General features: G+C 39.4%; 1 protein-coding gene across 10 annotated transcripts in view; it reads right to left on the bottom strand.

Moving 5' to 3' along the window:
- FAM189A1 (family with sequence similarity 189 member A1) overlaps positions 1-15,531 on the bottom strand; it is a 424,039-nt gene that overhangs the window by 381,961 nt on the left and 26,547 nt on the right. The gene's annotated exons all lie outside the window — the stretch shown is intronic.

Below are 15,531 nucleotides of genomic sequence, written 5' to 3'. Positions count from 1 at the left end.
CTTCCTTCTGGACTATTCTTTAATTCTCATGTTTGAGCAAAAAATATAGTTACTCTATGGTACTATCATTTTAGATGCAGTTGTAATAAAAAATAAATAGTTGAAATAGGCAGATCTTTCTTTTACAATTTCACCTTGAAAGTAGTACTGAGTGAGTGTCAGTGAATGCAATGGTAATAAGCAGTATGGTAATAATAATTAAATAACTGCATTGGCTTATTTTGTTTAGGAGAATCCATCCTCAACATACAGGATTCTGAAGACTATCCACCTTCAAGATCACCATCATTTTCTATAGTTTCAGAGTTGTCTGCTGTCATAGGTCTCACCCCCACTTGGAGCTGTTGGGTTCACAAGATGGGGACCTGCATGGATCCTTCTAAACTTAAATCCTAGTTTAGATCTGGTAAAAGCTGCCACCACCCAATAATGTACATGTATTGGGACACAGTCCTTCCCCAAAATCCTTGGGGAGCCCAAGAGCCCCAAATCCATGGAGTTCTTACACCTAGGAGAAATAAACCATTCCCCACTTCTTCTCTCCCCCCTCCCTTTTCCTAGGAGAGATACCGGGATCCAACTACAGAGAGATGCCTCCCTCCTCCCCTTTCCCTGAGAATCCACCCAAGGAAAGATCAACCAAGTCCTTTACAGAAAAGATTTATTAAAGAATAAAAAGAAAGTAACTGTCTCTGTAACCAAGATGGAACAATACACAGGGTCTAAACTTATCAATCTCTGGAGAGAATTCCCCCTCCTTTCTTTCTCAGTAAAAGCAATAACAGTACAGAATTAGAGAAATTCTATAGCAAAACACAGAATTGCAAATGTAGAAATCAAATTATAAGACTAATCCGCCTTTCTAATTAATACTCACTATTGGATAGTAGGAACTACTCCAGGAGAACTTGGAGACATGATTGGCCTCTCTTAAATCCAAAGAGAGCACGAACACTTAAAACAAAGAACACAGACAAAGGCTTCCCTCCACAGAGATTTGAAAATCTCTTGTCCCTGATTGGTCCTCTGGTCAGGTGTTCACAGGTACTGCTTGTTAACCCTTTACAGGTAGAAAAAAACCTTAACCCTTAACTAACTGTTTATGACATCTGCCAATAATAGTGTGCCAGTCACATCATGTATGTCACATAGCCACAGTATTTCACCTGTAGCAAAAAGAAAAAAAAAATCTCCATCATTCAGAAACAACCATAGATAAGTTTGTGATAAGAACCAGCAGATTACCAAAAGAGGTAATTGATGAAAAAATTGCCCGGTTTGTTTATGCAACAAACTCTCCTTTCTGTATGATTGAGAACCCACACTTCATTAACATGGTTCAGTCATTAAGGCCAGGAAACAGTCCACCCAACAGAGCAGATGTCGCAGGAAAATTGCTGGATAAAGTGTATGAATGAGAAATTGAGCTGTGTGCAAAAGGTCTAGAGGGTGAAATTGTTAACCTGAGTCTTGATGGGTGGAGCAATGTCCACAATGATCCTGTTGTATGCACTTGTGTGACAACAGAAGAAGGAAATGTCTTCCTTATAGAAACAATTGATACATCAAGAAATGCATACACAGCAGAATACTTACAAGAAGTAGTAGTAAAAGCTATAACTGTGAAAAAAAAATTCAAATGTCTAGTAAGCAGCTTGGTCACAGACAATGCTGCAAATGTATCCAAGATGAGAATAAATTATTTAGAAGAGAGTGAAAAGAGTCCAAAGCTAATAACATACGGTTGCAGTGCTTATTTGATGCACCACCTCCCTAGCCAAAGACTTCAGTGTTCCAGAAATAAAGGCTAATGTTGTTGAAATTGCAAAATACTTCCATAACAACCACTTTGCAGCAGCTGTTCTGAAAAAAGAGGAACGAACCACACTAGCTCTCCCATAAGATTTGTGGTGGAACTCCATAGTGGACAGTTTTGAGCACTGTATCAAGAACTGGCCTAATCTGATGACTGTGAACAAAATCCTGAAAAAATAGATGGCACTGTCACAGCCAAAGTTCTCCACATTGGATTTAAGAGAAATGTTGAACACATTCTGAGTACCCTGAAGCCGATTTCTGTAGCCTGGAACAAAATGCAGGGAAATAGCTGTTTTATTGCTAACGCTGTTGAAATTTGGAAGGAACTTAGTGAGATCTTAAAAAGAGAAATATGCAATAACAGAGTTAAATTACAAGCATTAAAAAAACAAATGGGACAAGCACCATCTCCAGTTCATTTTCTTGCAAATATTCTCAATACTTGGTATCAGGTACAAACCTTAACTGCTGAAGAAGAGGAGTTGGCTATGACATGGACATCTAGCAATCATCCCTCAATAATGCCAACTACAATAAACTTCAGAGCTAAGGGTGAACTAGTCAAGAAATATATATTTGCTGATGATGTTTTAAAGAAAGTCTCACCAGTGAACTGGTGGAAGTCACTTAAGCGCTTGGATTCAGAGACTGTTAACATGCTAATCTCACTTTTAACAGCAGTAACTTCTTCTGCCCGTGTAGAAAGAATATTTTCTTCCTTTGGACTAATTCATTCCATATTGAGAAATTGTTTGGGACCTGAAAAAGCAGGATAGCTTGGTTTTTCTTTTCCAGATTATGAATAAAAAAGAAAATGAAGGTGAAGACGACTGAGTTAGCTGCAGAAGCCAATATTTTAAGTTTCTCATGTTCACCTGGCTGACATAGTCGATTTAATTTTTGGGGTTTTTTTAAAGTATATTTCATTTAACTATTTTAGTTAAAAATTTAAAAAAAACAAACATGATTTTAAAAAACTTGAATGTTTAACTAAATTCAAAATTCATATGCTTGTTTTGTTAAAATATTATGTTTGCTGTTGAAGAAAAAAATCCAGAATACATAACATTGTTGTTTTAGTTAAATAAAAATTTAAATATCTGTCTTGTGATGTTCTTCTCCTAATACAGCATGGCAAGAAAATCCTCCAAATATTGACCTGTTGAATTGGAGATAGTTCACCTCCCAATGACTTCATAAATATATATTTAAATTACCTTTGGTAAATGAAATAACCAAACAATCATTCATTTTCTGATATAGCTGTAAAACTACTCTGAAAAGTTTTCAAAATAAATCACTTTAAAAATGTATAGTGTGTACCTTCTAAAAATGAAACCTACATCTATCTCTGAGTTGTGAAGAATATGTATTAAGGTTATAACAACCAACAAGAATGCACTTTTATGTAGAAATCTATGATTAAATTGAGTCTTCCTCACCAGTGATTTAAATCAAATCTACCCTGAATTAGAGAGCTGATCACTACATGTTACATGTGCATACTATTCATTTCACAAGGATTTTACTTTTGCAGAATCAGTCTATGTACATAGATCTACTATTCAAAGAATGAAATAAAAAAGCAATAAATAATAATTACAGTTTAGAAAGGACAAAATATTTTCCAGACATGTTATATTTACTACATTTTTCATTGATTACAATGGAAACAAATTCCAATTATGTGAGTACACAGGTCCATTAACGGAGCTCCAGAGGAGAGAAAAGCTCATAAGGGCAAGTTGGCAGTGTAACAGCTGAACAAATCTACTTAAGTTAAATGCTTTTTAAGATAATAATGTCACACTTTTCAGTGTAACTGTCACAGGAACAGCTGTGTGTATTAGTACTGACCAAGACCCTAAACAAGCTTACAAATAACGTTTTACTTAAAGTCGCCCCATTACGTACCACAGAGTACAGTCACAGTTAGGGGAAGCTTAATGTATTTCCTCAATACTGCTTCACACACTATCTTAGAGGATAACAATGGGTTAGGCCAGGGGAGGGAAGAAACAGTATCAGATTCCAGCACTCCAGAAGCACTAAACACAACAAGGGATAACGGTCACTACTGCAGTTGTATTACAGACCTACATTCTGACCCTTTGCCAAGTCTCACAGTCTAAAATGGACAAACCCCTTCCAGGGTACTCAAGTCCAAAACAAAAACACAAACAAAAGTCTTCCAATTCCCTGTTAAACTGGACTCAGCCCTTCCTTCCGCAGGGTGCCTTTTCTCTTCAGCCCCTTTAAATCTAGCCACTTTTCTTGGCCTTTTAGCAGAGTCTTGTCCCCCCCTTTGGGACTTAGGCCACTTCCCCACTGGGGGGACCCAGGCACACCCACTACTCTGGGTCTCAACCCAGGGACCCTGTAAACAGCAGCCATGTACTGCTTCCCTTAATAGTTGCTCCTAAATTCCCTGTGCTGCTTCCCAGTTGGTCCAACTCCTTCACCCCTTACCTTAGGGTTATAGTCCCTGGTCTCTCTCCATGTGTTCCCTGCTTGAGCACTCTCCAAAACCTTCCTGCCTGGAAAGTTTCTTTGTCCTATCCCTGCTTGAGCAGGGTCCCTCCCTCTCCTCCTCACCTGGAGATTTTCACAGTCTTCCAACCCCTTCTCACCCTTCTGGTCCAAGCAAGGAACTGACCTACTTAGGGCCCTGCAGCTCCTTTTATCTAAGCCTGCTGCACTCTGATTGGCTGCCTTTCTAGGTAGGCCTGGAGGACCCAACTTCACTACTCCTTTCCTGGTTGGGGTGTGGTAGGACCTCAAGACCTCCAGCAGGGGGCCTCAGAGGGCCTGGTACACCTCATCACAGAAAGATATAACTAGTTAGGTAGCTGCTAATGACTCAATAAATGAACTTAAAATGCTGGTTTGAACTTGCCCATTCTCAAGTTTTTCAATATACCACATTACATGTAGCTAGTTGTGGGTGTGCAGCCCAGTGCATTTCTGAGGTAAATATGCTCACACACATTTCCAGCAAGCAATAAGGCAAAGGGAATTGAAATCCAGGCATGATGTTTCATTCTTAGTCAAAACCTCCAAGTCGTCCACCCAACTGGCCATCAAAGTAAAAAAAATAAAACAAACAGCTTCATATGGCATGACATAGTTGTAATACTATTTCAGGTCTGGCTGCCTAGAAAAACAACAAAACTTGAAAACTTAGATCATTTATTATACTGCTGGGATGCTAAAATAAGCCATTTTTATGCTCTCTTTTCCTATGACTGGAAAGACACACTCCCCAAGCACCACAATGTGCAGTATTTTTCTTCCCATTCCATTTCAAAAGCTTCATGCACTATATTATAACAGGTTTTCAAATCAACCTGCATGACCCTATGTTTCTCAGCCCCATGACAATCAGCCTGCAGGAGGTACGCAGGAGCAGTAAAAGCAGCTCCCGCATCTGCAACAAATTACACTGACTTCCATGAATCTTCATCTTCTGTGCCCTGAAGAAAGGAAATCTCAAGGTTACACTTGCACCATGCTTCCCCATGCAAATACACAGAGCACTGCTATTGCCTATAGTTAATAGAATTTAAAAGAGACACTGCCAATTATCTTTTACAGGTGTTAAATTTGCAACAGTGTTTTAGAAGTATGAAAGTGACACCTGGCAAACTGCATAATAGGGAGGCTACAGGTATCTCTGCTCTCCCTCTGCTCTGTCTTCTGAGCATTGGCAGATTAATGCACGGGCCCATATGGCCCGTGGCCAGGGGTCTCGGCCCATTGGGACAGGGGTGCCCAGGTTGTGGGGAGACCAAATGTTCTTTGTATCCAGGGCTCCAATAAATCTTAATTTGCCTCTGCTTCTGAGTGCACTATTGCTTCCATGACGCATGCACCTTATACATCCATCCACACAATCAGGTAAGAGAGAAAGGAGAAGCAGACTTATAGTTCTCTTATTCCCCATTGGGAGTCTTGAACATGGAAATCCTCTTCCTGCTCTGCATATTTGCACAGCACTTATCCAGGGATCCTTTCCTCCAGCATCCCCTACCATCTATGACTACCAGGAAGTGGACAGACTATGTCCATGAGAAATCAGGAATGATACCAAGGATTCTGCTCTGGTCACCAAAATAGGTGAGCTTCTCTTTGCTCCATTGACTGACTAACTATTGACCCAATCCCTTCATTCCAGAACTCATCTTTTCTGAAGGTCATGGGCTCTCTTTCCCTTCAATCTACATACAATGTATAAACTCTACATGCAGGAGACCAGATAACAGAGGAGATGGTGTGTGGGGTTGTTTTTTTAAAACATCTGTTAAGGGTGCCACATAGGATTATATTCTGCACATGGACCCTAAGGCCTTGTCTTGTCAGACAAAAAACACGTTTTTCCCCCCAATCATGTTAGCAAAATTGAATTAGCTGTATGTGATTAACAAGTTCCATTAACATGCAGACTAATACATGTGAAGACATGTGAGCAGATCTGCATCTCAAATGGAGCTCTTTAATCGTGCTAATCTAACCTGATTAAGATTGAAAAAAAAAATCCTATCAAGTTAATAGCTTGTCTACATGAGAAGACTGCACTGTATTAATCCTGAATCTGATTTAGTTAAACCAAAGAAAACCCATGGGAACATTCTTATTTTAGTTTAAAAGTGGTTTTGGTTTTTTTTCTCTCCCTGTTATGGTAAATTAATTGTGAACAGGCTTAAGCTTAACTAAAGTGAGCCACTCAAACTGAAACCGTGTCCACACAGATTTGCACTGACTTAAGTCAAACTGGTGCAACTTTCCTATGTAGATAGTGAGATGTTCCAGTTCCTGGCAGTCCTCTGGACAGAGACTGTCCTGAGATCATTCTCAAAGCAAAATTTCACAAAGGAGAGCAAAAAGTCAAAGCATTATTCCAGTTTGCTGATTCTTGTTTTTCTCTCTCTCTTTTTTTAAAAATGTAATACAATAATGTCATGGTGCACAAATGCAAAGACACCTGAAGAACTGTTATCCATCCTAAAGTAACTATGGGTTTTTTTGAGATTTGAAGTCTGTGTGGATCCCTCCCTTGGTGGGCATGTACATTAGACTGGATTTATTTTTTAACTAGCAGTGTCTGTCAAGGCCACACATGCCCCCTGTGCCTTCTCATGTCATGACCTTTCCTCAAATCCCTCAGAATTCAAAGCCCATGTTGCTGAGGGCTCTGAAAAGTGGGAACGGAAGGTGTGTTTGTGGGATAGTCATTGACTACACCATCTTAAAAAAAATGCCACAGTTACTGTAGCGTAAGTAACTGTTCTTTCTTCTTTGAGTATCTGTAAAAGTGGATCCCACCATGGTGACTGGCAAGCAGTACAATCCATGGATGGTAGGAGTGAGAAGTTTCAGATGTATCAGTCAGTCAGAGACTGAAGTACTACTCTCTGGAACTTGGTAATTGATCTGGCTGCCCTGTCAAGTGCATAATGATTAATTAAAGTTAGTGAGTTGCTCCAAGACTTGTACATTCCTGAAACAGGCAGACAGAATTGTTTATGACCTGGTGGAATGTGCCTTGGAATCAGAGGCCTTCCTTAATTATATCCTTAAGCTCCTCTCTACTATCCTAAGGAAGGTTTCCCTGGAAGGGCTTCACCCTGTCCCCTATTAGAAAGTCATACTTGGCCAGCAGGACCTGGTTGTTAGCCATGCACACCTGCAGCAAAGTGAGGATTATGGCTTTGTTCCAAACAGGTTAAGACATTTGGCATCTTTGTCCTCTGGTGTGCTTTATTCATTTTCCATTCTTCCTCTACATCTGATAAAGTTAACGTGCCTGGGGTGCTGTCAGGATACTGAGCTCCTTACTAAGCTTCTGTCTCATTGCTTGGAGCAGCCCCTTTTGGCTTGACTTTAACACTTAAGGTGATGTTGCTGGATTTCATGACGAAGCAGAGGTCAGCTTCAATGCCAGAATCAGTGCTGATTCTGACAGTGCTGATGTCAGTGTCAGGTCTTTCTTCGCCACTGTCTTCTTTGCAATGGTCTTAGGCATCCCCTGTCCATCTGGTGGGGTACTAGATGATGCTGGCTTATCCATTAATAGGATTCTGGAGCTTGTTTCCTCCACATCTAATGAGACATTCATGGACTGTTCCAGAAGGCTGAGTTTCAAACTTATATCTTGCGATCAGAGGGTCTTTTCAGAGAAGGATAAGCATACTGAGCATCTGCTTGGGATATGTGGTTCCCCCAGACAAAAGAGCCACTTACTGTGTCTCTCAGGGAGATTTAAGTCCAGTGAGGAATGGACAGGACTTGAAGCCTGCAAGTTTTGATTCTGCTGTTAGAGAAAACTCGAAAGTCTGACCAGAAAAGTTTGGTCCATATGGTTCATGGAAGTTGAAAGAGAGAATCAGAAATGGTTACAATGATTTCCAGAAAACTCTGAAAATTAGCCTGAGCTAAGAAATTAGTGAGTCAGACATTTGCCATGTTCAGTCTCGCTGCCATTGGGGATAAGAAGGAACTGTCTTTATGCTCTTGTGTGGGAGAACAAGGTGTCACAGGGTGCATGCCTTGGTGGACGCTTCCCGTAAAAAAAATTTTTTTTAAATCCAGTCTTGAACACAAGGTGCATGTTAACCCACTATAGGCTCCACAATGACACATACTCAAAGAAGAACATTCACCTGCAACAAAGTTAACATTTAAATCCAAGATATGAGAAAGCCAGGCACGGGAGAAATAACAGTTAAGTGACTGTTAGTATTGAATTTTTGCCAAATCTGTGAAATCCAGTAGATAAAAGTAAAATAAAAAATTGCTCAACAGTAGCAGTTAGTTGATTTTCTCTTCATTACTGCAACCTTTACTTCCATAAGAACCTGTTTCCTGTTAGAGGCAGGCTTTTCTGCAGCTCAAAACAGAAGAACCCCATTCCCCTGAACTATTAATACCATCACCCTAGCGACTCCTTCACTTCAACTGACTACCCAACCAATAAATGAAAGGCCCAAAGGAAAGGAAAAGGGTCACTGAAGGAAGGAAAAATTCTGCTGCAATAATGGAGAGGAAATGAGAAAAACTTATAATTATCACTAAGTCTTTTTATATTATATTTGTTTTAATCCTCCATTCACTCTACCATGATTACATATAAAGACGTGCTAAAGCAATTTACTGCATGTGAGGGACAAAAAAGTTTACTGACTGGGAGTAGTAGATACTTTTTAAGTTCAACTACATGCATAGACATAGAGATTCCTTCTCTCCAATAATGCGCTATCTGTTGGAATCTATATTTTATAATTGCATTATTATAAAATAGATTTGAGTGCTCCAGAAATCTACCCAACAAGTTTGTCAATATACACTTGTCTCCTCAATACAAGAACATTTTCTGTGTGTTGTATCTTGTCTGACCTTGCACTGGGGGGACTGTTTGCATGAGTCACCTTGACAACCTCCCTTACAAATTTATTACACCTTTTACCTATTTCTGAACAGTATATAAATAGCTTTTAACTCTCTGAATATACAATATCTTCAAGTTCTTGTGAGATCAAGGTTGCATTTAAGCGAGTATATTATATCTACTTTCAAAATGGGATAAGGGCAAAAAACCAGCAGAGTTAAGGATGGAATCAAACAGAAAGAAGAGACCACATTTTAGAAGAAATTCTGGAGCTGTGCTGGCTCTCAAGCATAACGTTGTACTCAAATATGTATACTGAAGTGAAAGAAACTACAGCTTGTAATTTGCCTATTTTTCTAACCAGAAAAATTGAAACTACAAATATAACTTGAGCATCCTGAATATAAAAAATAAAGACCACATAATTATAATCTGATTAATTACTTGGCAGTTTCATTCATGCCCTTTCAGTAATAGAGAAGCCCCATCTATGAGACTGGTGATTTTCTGGGGATGCTGGGATCTGAGGGGAAGGGAATATTATCTCTGTAACTGCCTACTTCTAAATGATTTCAAGAAATAACTGCAAGAGCAGACACCACTCCTATAGTTCCATAAATGTACCGTATTTTCTGCACCATAAGGCGCACCGGATTATAAGGCGCAGTCTCAATTACGGGATCTATTTCTGTACTTAACCCATACATAAGGCGCACCGTATTATAAGGCGCATGCTAAAACATACAGACTACAAAAAAAAGGTAACTGTGTTCATAGTGTAGTAAAAAGGTAACGGAAGCAAAACAGTGAGTTTAGTTGAACTTTATTCTATTATTTAACAATACACTCACATTTTTTAATCAATCTTCTCCCACAAATCCATCAAAGTCCTCATCTTCTGTGTCTGAATTGAACAGCTGGGCAATTTCGCCATCAAACATGCCGGGTTCTCTCTCATCCTTGTCGGAGTCAGTCTCGTTGCCAGGTGGCTGTTCAGCAATCTTGTTACTGCAGTAGGTGCGGAAGATGGCCAGCTTTTCTTTGTAATCCGCCGGCAGTTGCTGCGCCACGGTAGTTCTTGCGCGGATGGAGAGATGACACCTTTTCATAAAACGAAAGCACCAAGACGGACCTCCTTGAAAGTGTTCGATCTTCATGTCTTGTGCTATCGTTGTTGCCTGCAGTCGAATGGTGACTGTAGAGACGCTTCTCCCGGCTGTTCTTTGTTCAATAATCCATTGTTCAAGTTGGTCTTCTAACTGTGGCCACCTCGATTTGTTCCCGCGGAAACTCTGTTTCGTCTTCTTAACTTGGCGCAGTTCATTTTCTTGCTTCCTCCACTTCCGAACCATGGATTCATTGATGTTGAATTCTTTCGCAGCTGCTCTATTCCCATTTACAACCGTGTAACTGATAGCCTGTAGTTTGAATTGTGCCTCGTAAGCATGTCTCTTCACTGGTGCCATTTTCGGGGTCCTTAGACAAACAAATGTTGTTTTGCAGCATACCGGTAGTATACCTACCGGAGGAGTGGAGAAGGTAAACGTACGTACTGTACGTATTACGTAATGTTCTCTGATTGGTTTATCGCTGCCAGCGTACGTAGTTTACGTATTACGTCCCTGTGTCAGCGAAAAATGGTCTGACAGTCAATCAAGCAAAGCGCTTACCAAAGTCGCACAACAACATTTTTACAGATTTTGGAACTCAGTGCACACATAAGGCGCACCGGATTATAAGACGCACGGCCAATTTTTGAGAAAATTTAAGGCTCTTAGGTGCGCCTTATAGTGTGGAAAATACGGTAGTTATCATCATACTCAGGAATTAAGAATTAAATAATATACCAAATATGGTCACCAAATACATTTTAAAACTGTGAGGAAGATATTCTGGGCCAGATTCACCAGTAGTTCCAGTGCCACAAAGTGGCCATAAACCTAGTTTAACCATCTAATTAAGCAGCCTTTACAGTTACTGTAAATCTCCAGAAAGCCAGAGCCTAATAGTTAATCTGTTTTTTGTTGGACATATTCTATGAGTTACAAAGCACTGTTTGTAGTTATTGCATCATATATATAAACCAATCATCCAAAATGTTTTGGATTTTGAAGAACAGAAAGTGGAGAATAAATATTTTCTCAAACATCAGCTACCCCTAAGCTTCTAGAGTCTCTCGTAGAACTTCAATGTTGACATCTTCTGACATGTTTCAGTATTTCAATGGTTTACTGGGGTAGCCTAATTTTGACAGTCATTTGACAGCCCCCTTGATCATCATCCAACCAGTGATAGGTTCTTCCAGTTATTAGAAATACAAAGAAAGTCCTTATGTTCACATACTTAGTATTTTAAAAAGTGTTCACTTTTCCCTGCTGAGAGAATTAATGAGGCTCAAATCTTACAGTGCCTTTCTGACACAATTAATAAATGTGGAAACACATACAGTCACTTGTGATATATACTTTTGCAATGCTGTGGACCCCGAGATGTTTTGAGAGCCCTAGAACAGTGATAGAAGAAAAGTTACTGCCAGTTGTGGTATAATGCTAAAACAATTTACTGTTGTTAACAGTTGTCTCACTATCAGATCAAAAATATGAATGTGAAGTTTATGAAACAGACCGCAGTTCAAACAAACCGCTTGAATTTTCATTACCTGCAGGTTGTGAAGATCCTTCAAGAATTTTCTCCTAAGTAAAAATATTGTCATTACTTGCCCATACAGTCCAGGTACACTTGTGCCGTGCCCTCCCCTCCCTCTCACTCTATTTCTAAACTTATATTGCCTTATCTTAACTATTTGGCATAATCTTGAAATGAGGTTTGAATTCCTCAAAGAAACTTGATAGAAAGTTTGAAAAAGAAAAAAGGCACTAAGAAGTGACAACACAACTGCAGAGCTGCTGCAAGCAGGTGAGGAACACATGGTAAAGCTGATTCACAAGCTATTCAACAAGGATTACAAACAAGAGCAAGTGGTGAACAAATGGGAGAAAGCAATAATAGTGCCAATCTATAAAAAAGGAGATAAGAGTGAATGTCAGAACTACAGAGGAAAAGCATTCACTGAGCCATTGTGGAGGAAAACGAAAAGGTAATGTGGTAGACTAGTATTGAAGAACGGGATTTGTGAAAATGACATAAAAAAGAAGAATCAGACTAGCCGCTACAGCATTCAGAAAACTCTGCAAGATCTGGAAGGCTGAAGACATTTCAATAAAAATTAAAATCAATCAGTGTATATAAAACAATTGTCATGCCAATACTGTTATGCGCATCAGAATGCTGGAGTATGAGGAAAGCCAACAAACGAAAGATATTGACTGCAGAAATTAACTAGCTGAAGGGAATACTGAGAGATTCAAGATGGAAGAAAATGAAAAATGAAGGGATAAGAAAATGGCTAGGACAAAAATAATGCTGTTGCAGCAGATTCAAGAAAGATGGCTGCGATCGTTTGAACACGTGGCAAGAATGGACCTGAAAAGGATACCACATGTGGCAATGCATTCCAGAGTGCAAGGAAACAGGGAAAGACTGAGGATGTGTTGGATAGACATGGTGAAGAATGACAACAAATAAAAAGGTTTAATGATGACTGAAGCCGTGAAGCTCATACACTTCAGAAATTGATGGAAAGACTTCATGTGGACCCACTTCTCACTGCTGAGCTGAACAGGAATCAAAAAAGAAAGTATATATTACAGCCCCTTACCCTCATTCTCAAACAAAACTTTCCAAATGTTGGGAAGTGATTTGCCCCAATTAATTAAAGGCATGGTTTTCTAAAGTGATTAGAAGATGCTTAGCGAGTTCTTGCATCCTACTTGTAGCTCTGGACTTCATTAACCAATCTCACAAAGTACAGGACTATGATAATCATCTTCTGCACTTCTTGTGGCTAAAACTAACATAATTTCCCTATTGTTCTTTGCAGTGTTGTTATAGCCAGGTTGGTCCCAGAATATTAGAAAGACAAGGTGGGTGAGGTAATATTTTTTATTGGACCAACTTTTGTTGGCAGAAGAGACAAACTTTTGAGGTACACATAGCTCTTCTTCAGGTCTGGGAAAGATATTCAGACTGTCACAGCTAAATACAACGTGGAATAGATTGTTTAACTAAAGTAGCTAACACAAACTGTAAGACACCATTCAGTGGCCAGTTAACTGTGACAGTCTGAGTACCTTTCCCAGACCTGAAGAAGAGCTATGTGTACCTCCAAAGTTTGTCTCTTCTACCAACAAAAGTTGATCCAATATTACCTCACCCAGCTTATCTCTGTGATTTCCCTATGACAAACCAACAGAGCAGCTAAATCTTTGAAAAAGAAAAGTTACTGGAAAAACCCCTTTAAAATGTATTATTTTGCATTCCTCAGGGAACTAATAACTTGGTATTCAGCTACTCATTTCATTTGAAGTTTAGGTCTGCCAGAGAGTTCTTCCAAATCCAGCAAAGATTAAATGAATTGTCATGTTTTTCTAAGGAAACAAGAAACATGGAAGCTACTTCCTCTTGCCCTGTAGCTATTTTAAAACATATGACTCAGTATCTTTATGTATAAAATATTGGACTGCTCCTGTCTGAGTATCAGCATGTACTCAATCAGAGGAGACTCAGTGTACTATTTCCCAAGATTCAGGGAGACTGAATTCTAGGGAGTACTTTTTGTTGATATTTTCCATCAACACCCATATCTGACATTTTTTCCTTCCAAAAGGGTAAGTAAATTCAGAGTAGTCCAATAAGAATTCTGAAACAGGAGCTTGACCATCAAGGAAGGGTTATTAAGAGCTAGAGAAATAAACTACCTTGGTTTTGGTGCAGAGAACTTATATTTGTGACTGATTTTGGTTGAAAATGAAGTTTTAAAGAATAGTTGAGTTGTTTCTCTAACATCTTTACCCAGCTGCTTCTCTAAGCATATTTTCAAGAGGCAAGCAGAAAAATTTCAGGGTAGTTTTCCAGTTGCAATGCCATGTCTGACTTCTGCTGAAAATACTATAAATATCTTGGAAGAATATTGGATGAGGCTGTACATGTGGCTATTTTTAAATGCCTGGGACTCTTTGAAATTAACCACATAAGAAAACTGCTTGATTAACAGTTAACTATTTAACATCTAGAGATAAGCTTTGTCAAAAGGATGACTGAGTTTATTTTCAATCCCTTCTGGAGACTTGCTCGGTAAAGCAGAAGTGCAATAAATAAAAAATAAAAGCTTTATTGAAGAAACAAAACATGCTTATCTCATTCTCTAGGAACAGATGACTTTAAATTCAATACCCATTTTACCCATCTGCAATAACTATGACAGACAATGTTTTCCTAACATTATCATAGCTGTGCAGTACATTATCTCATATTTTGTGTCTTCTACTGGTTCATAAAAATCCATGCTCCCTTGTACATTATATATGGTGAGCAAGCATTGATCATGCTGGCCCTGTACACGGTATGGTTTAACCAGACTAGCAGCAAACATGTTTCTTCCATGTGGTACATGGCATGGAGTGTAGCAAAGTAAAAAAAAAAGGGTAAATAGGCTGGAAAAAAAACCAGGTCGGAGGAGGTGGCTTTGTATCATGCTCCTGTTCCACGGGACCCACCAAAAGCACCTCTGCACAAACCCCCCAAACACTCTACATAAGAAGTTCTCCAAGTCTGATGCTTTCCAAGCAGTATTAATTCCCCCTGCTAATATTTGATAACCTTTCTTGGTAAAGTTTTAAACAGATATAGGGCTTGTTTACACTACAAAATTAAGTCAACTTAATCTAATTTGACCTCAAGCCTCCAAATTAATTAAGTCAATTGTGCGTGCCCACACCAAGCTCATTGTCTCAATGGAGTGTGTCCTCACTAGCAGCGCCTGCATCAATGCAAAAAAGCAGTGAATCGTGAGTAGCTATCCCAAACTTTTGGGAAGTTTGTGCAATACCTCGTGGGCCCAAAACATTATCGCAGAGGAGAATGGGAACGTTGCGTCGGCATCCCATATATCCCTCCCTCATATAAATGGCAAACAACACAATAGTTTTTGTTAAAAATATTTCCTGGCTCTCAGGGAGAATGGATCCACTGCTCGCCTGTCTCCCATTCTCCTCCTCCTCATCATCCTCCCTGTTGTCCCTAGACTCACACACCTGTGAGGTGTCTACGTTGCTTGTGGGGGTACTGGTAGGGTCACCCCCGAGAATCTCATGCAGCTCGTTGTAGAACTAGCATGTGTCGGGTTCAGCAGCAGAACAACTGTTCACCTCCCTTGCCTTCTGGTAGGCTTGGTGAAGTTATTTTATTTTATTTACTAATGGCACTGCTGT

The sequence above is a fragment of the Mauremys reevesii genome, linkage group 10 (assembly GCF_016161935.1).
Source record: "Mauremys reevesii isolate NIE-2019 linkage group 10, ASM1616193v1, whole genome shotgun sequence".
Classification (NCBI taxonomy): domain Eukaryota; kingdom Metazoa; phylum Chordata; order Testudines; family Geoemydidae; genus Mauremys; species Mauremys reevesii.
The sequence above is the reverse complement of the archived record's forward strand: the minus strand, read 5'-3'. Positions and strand labels throughout refer to the sequence as shown.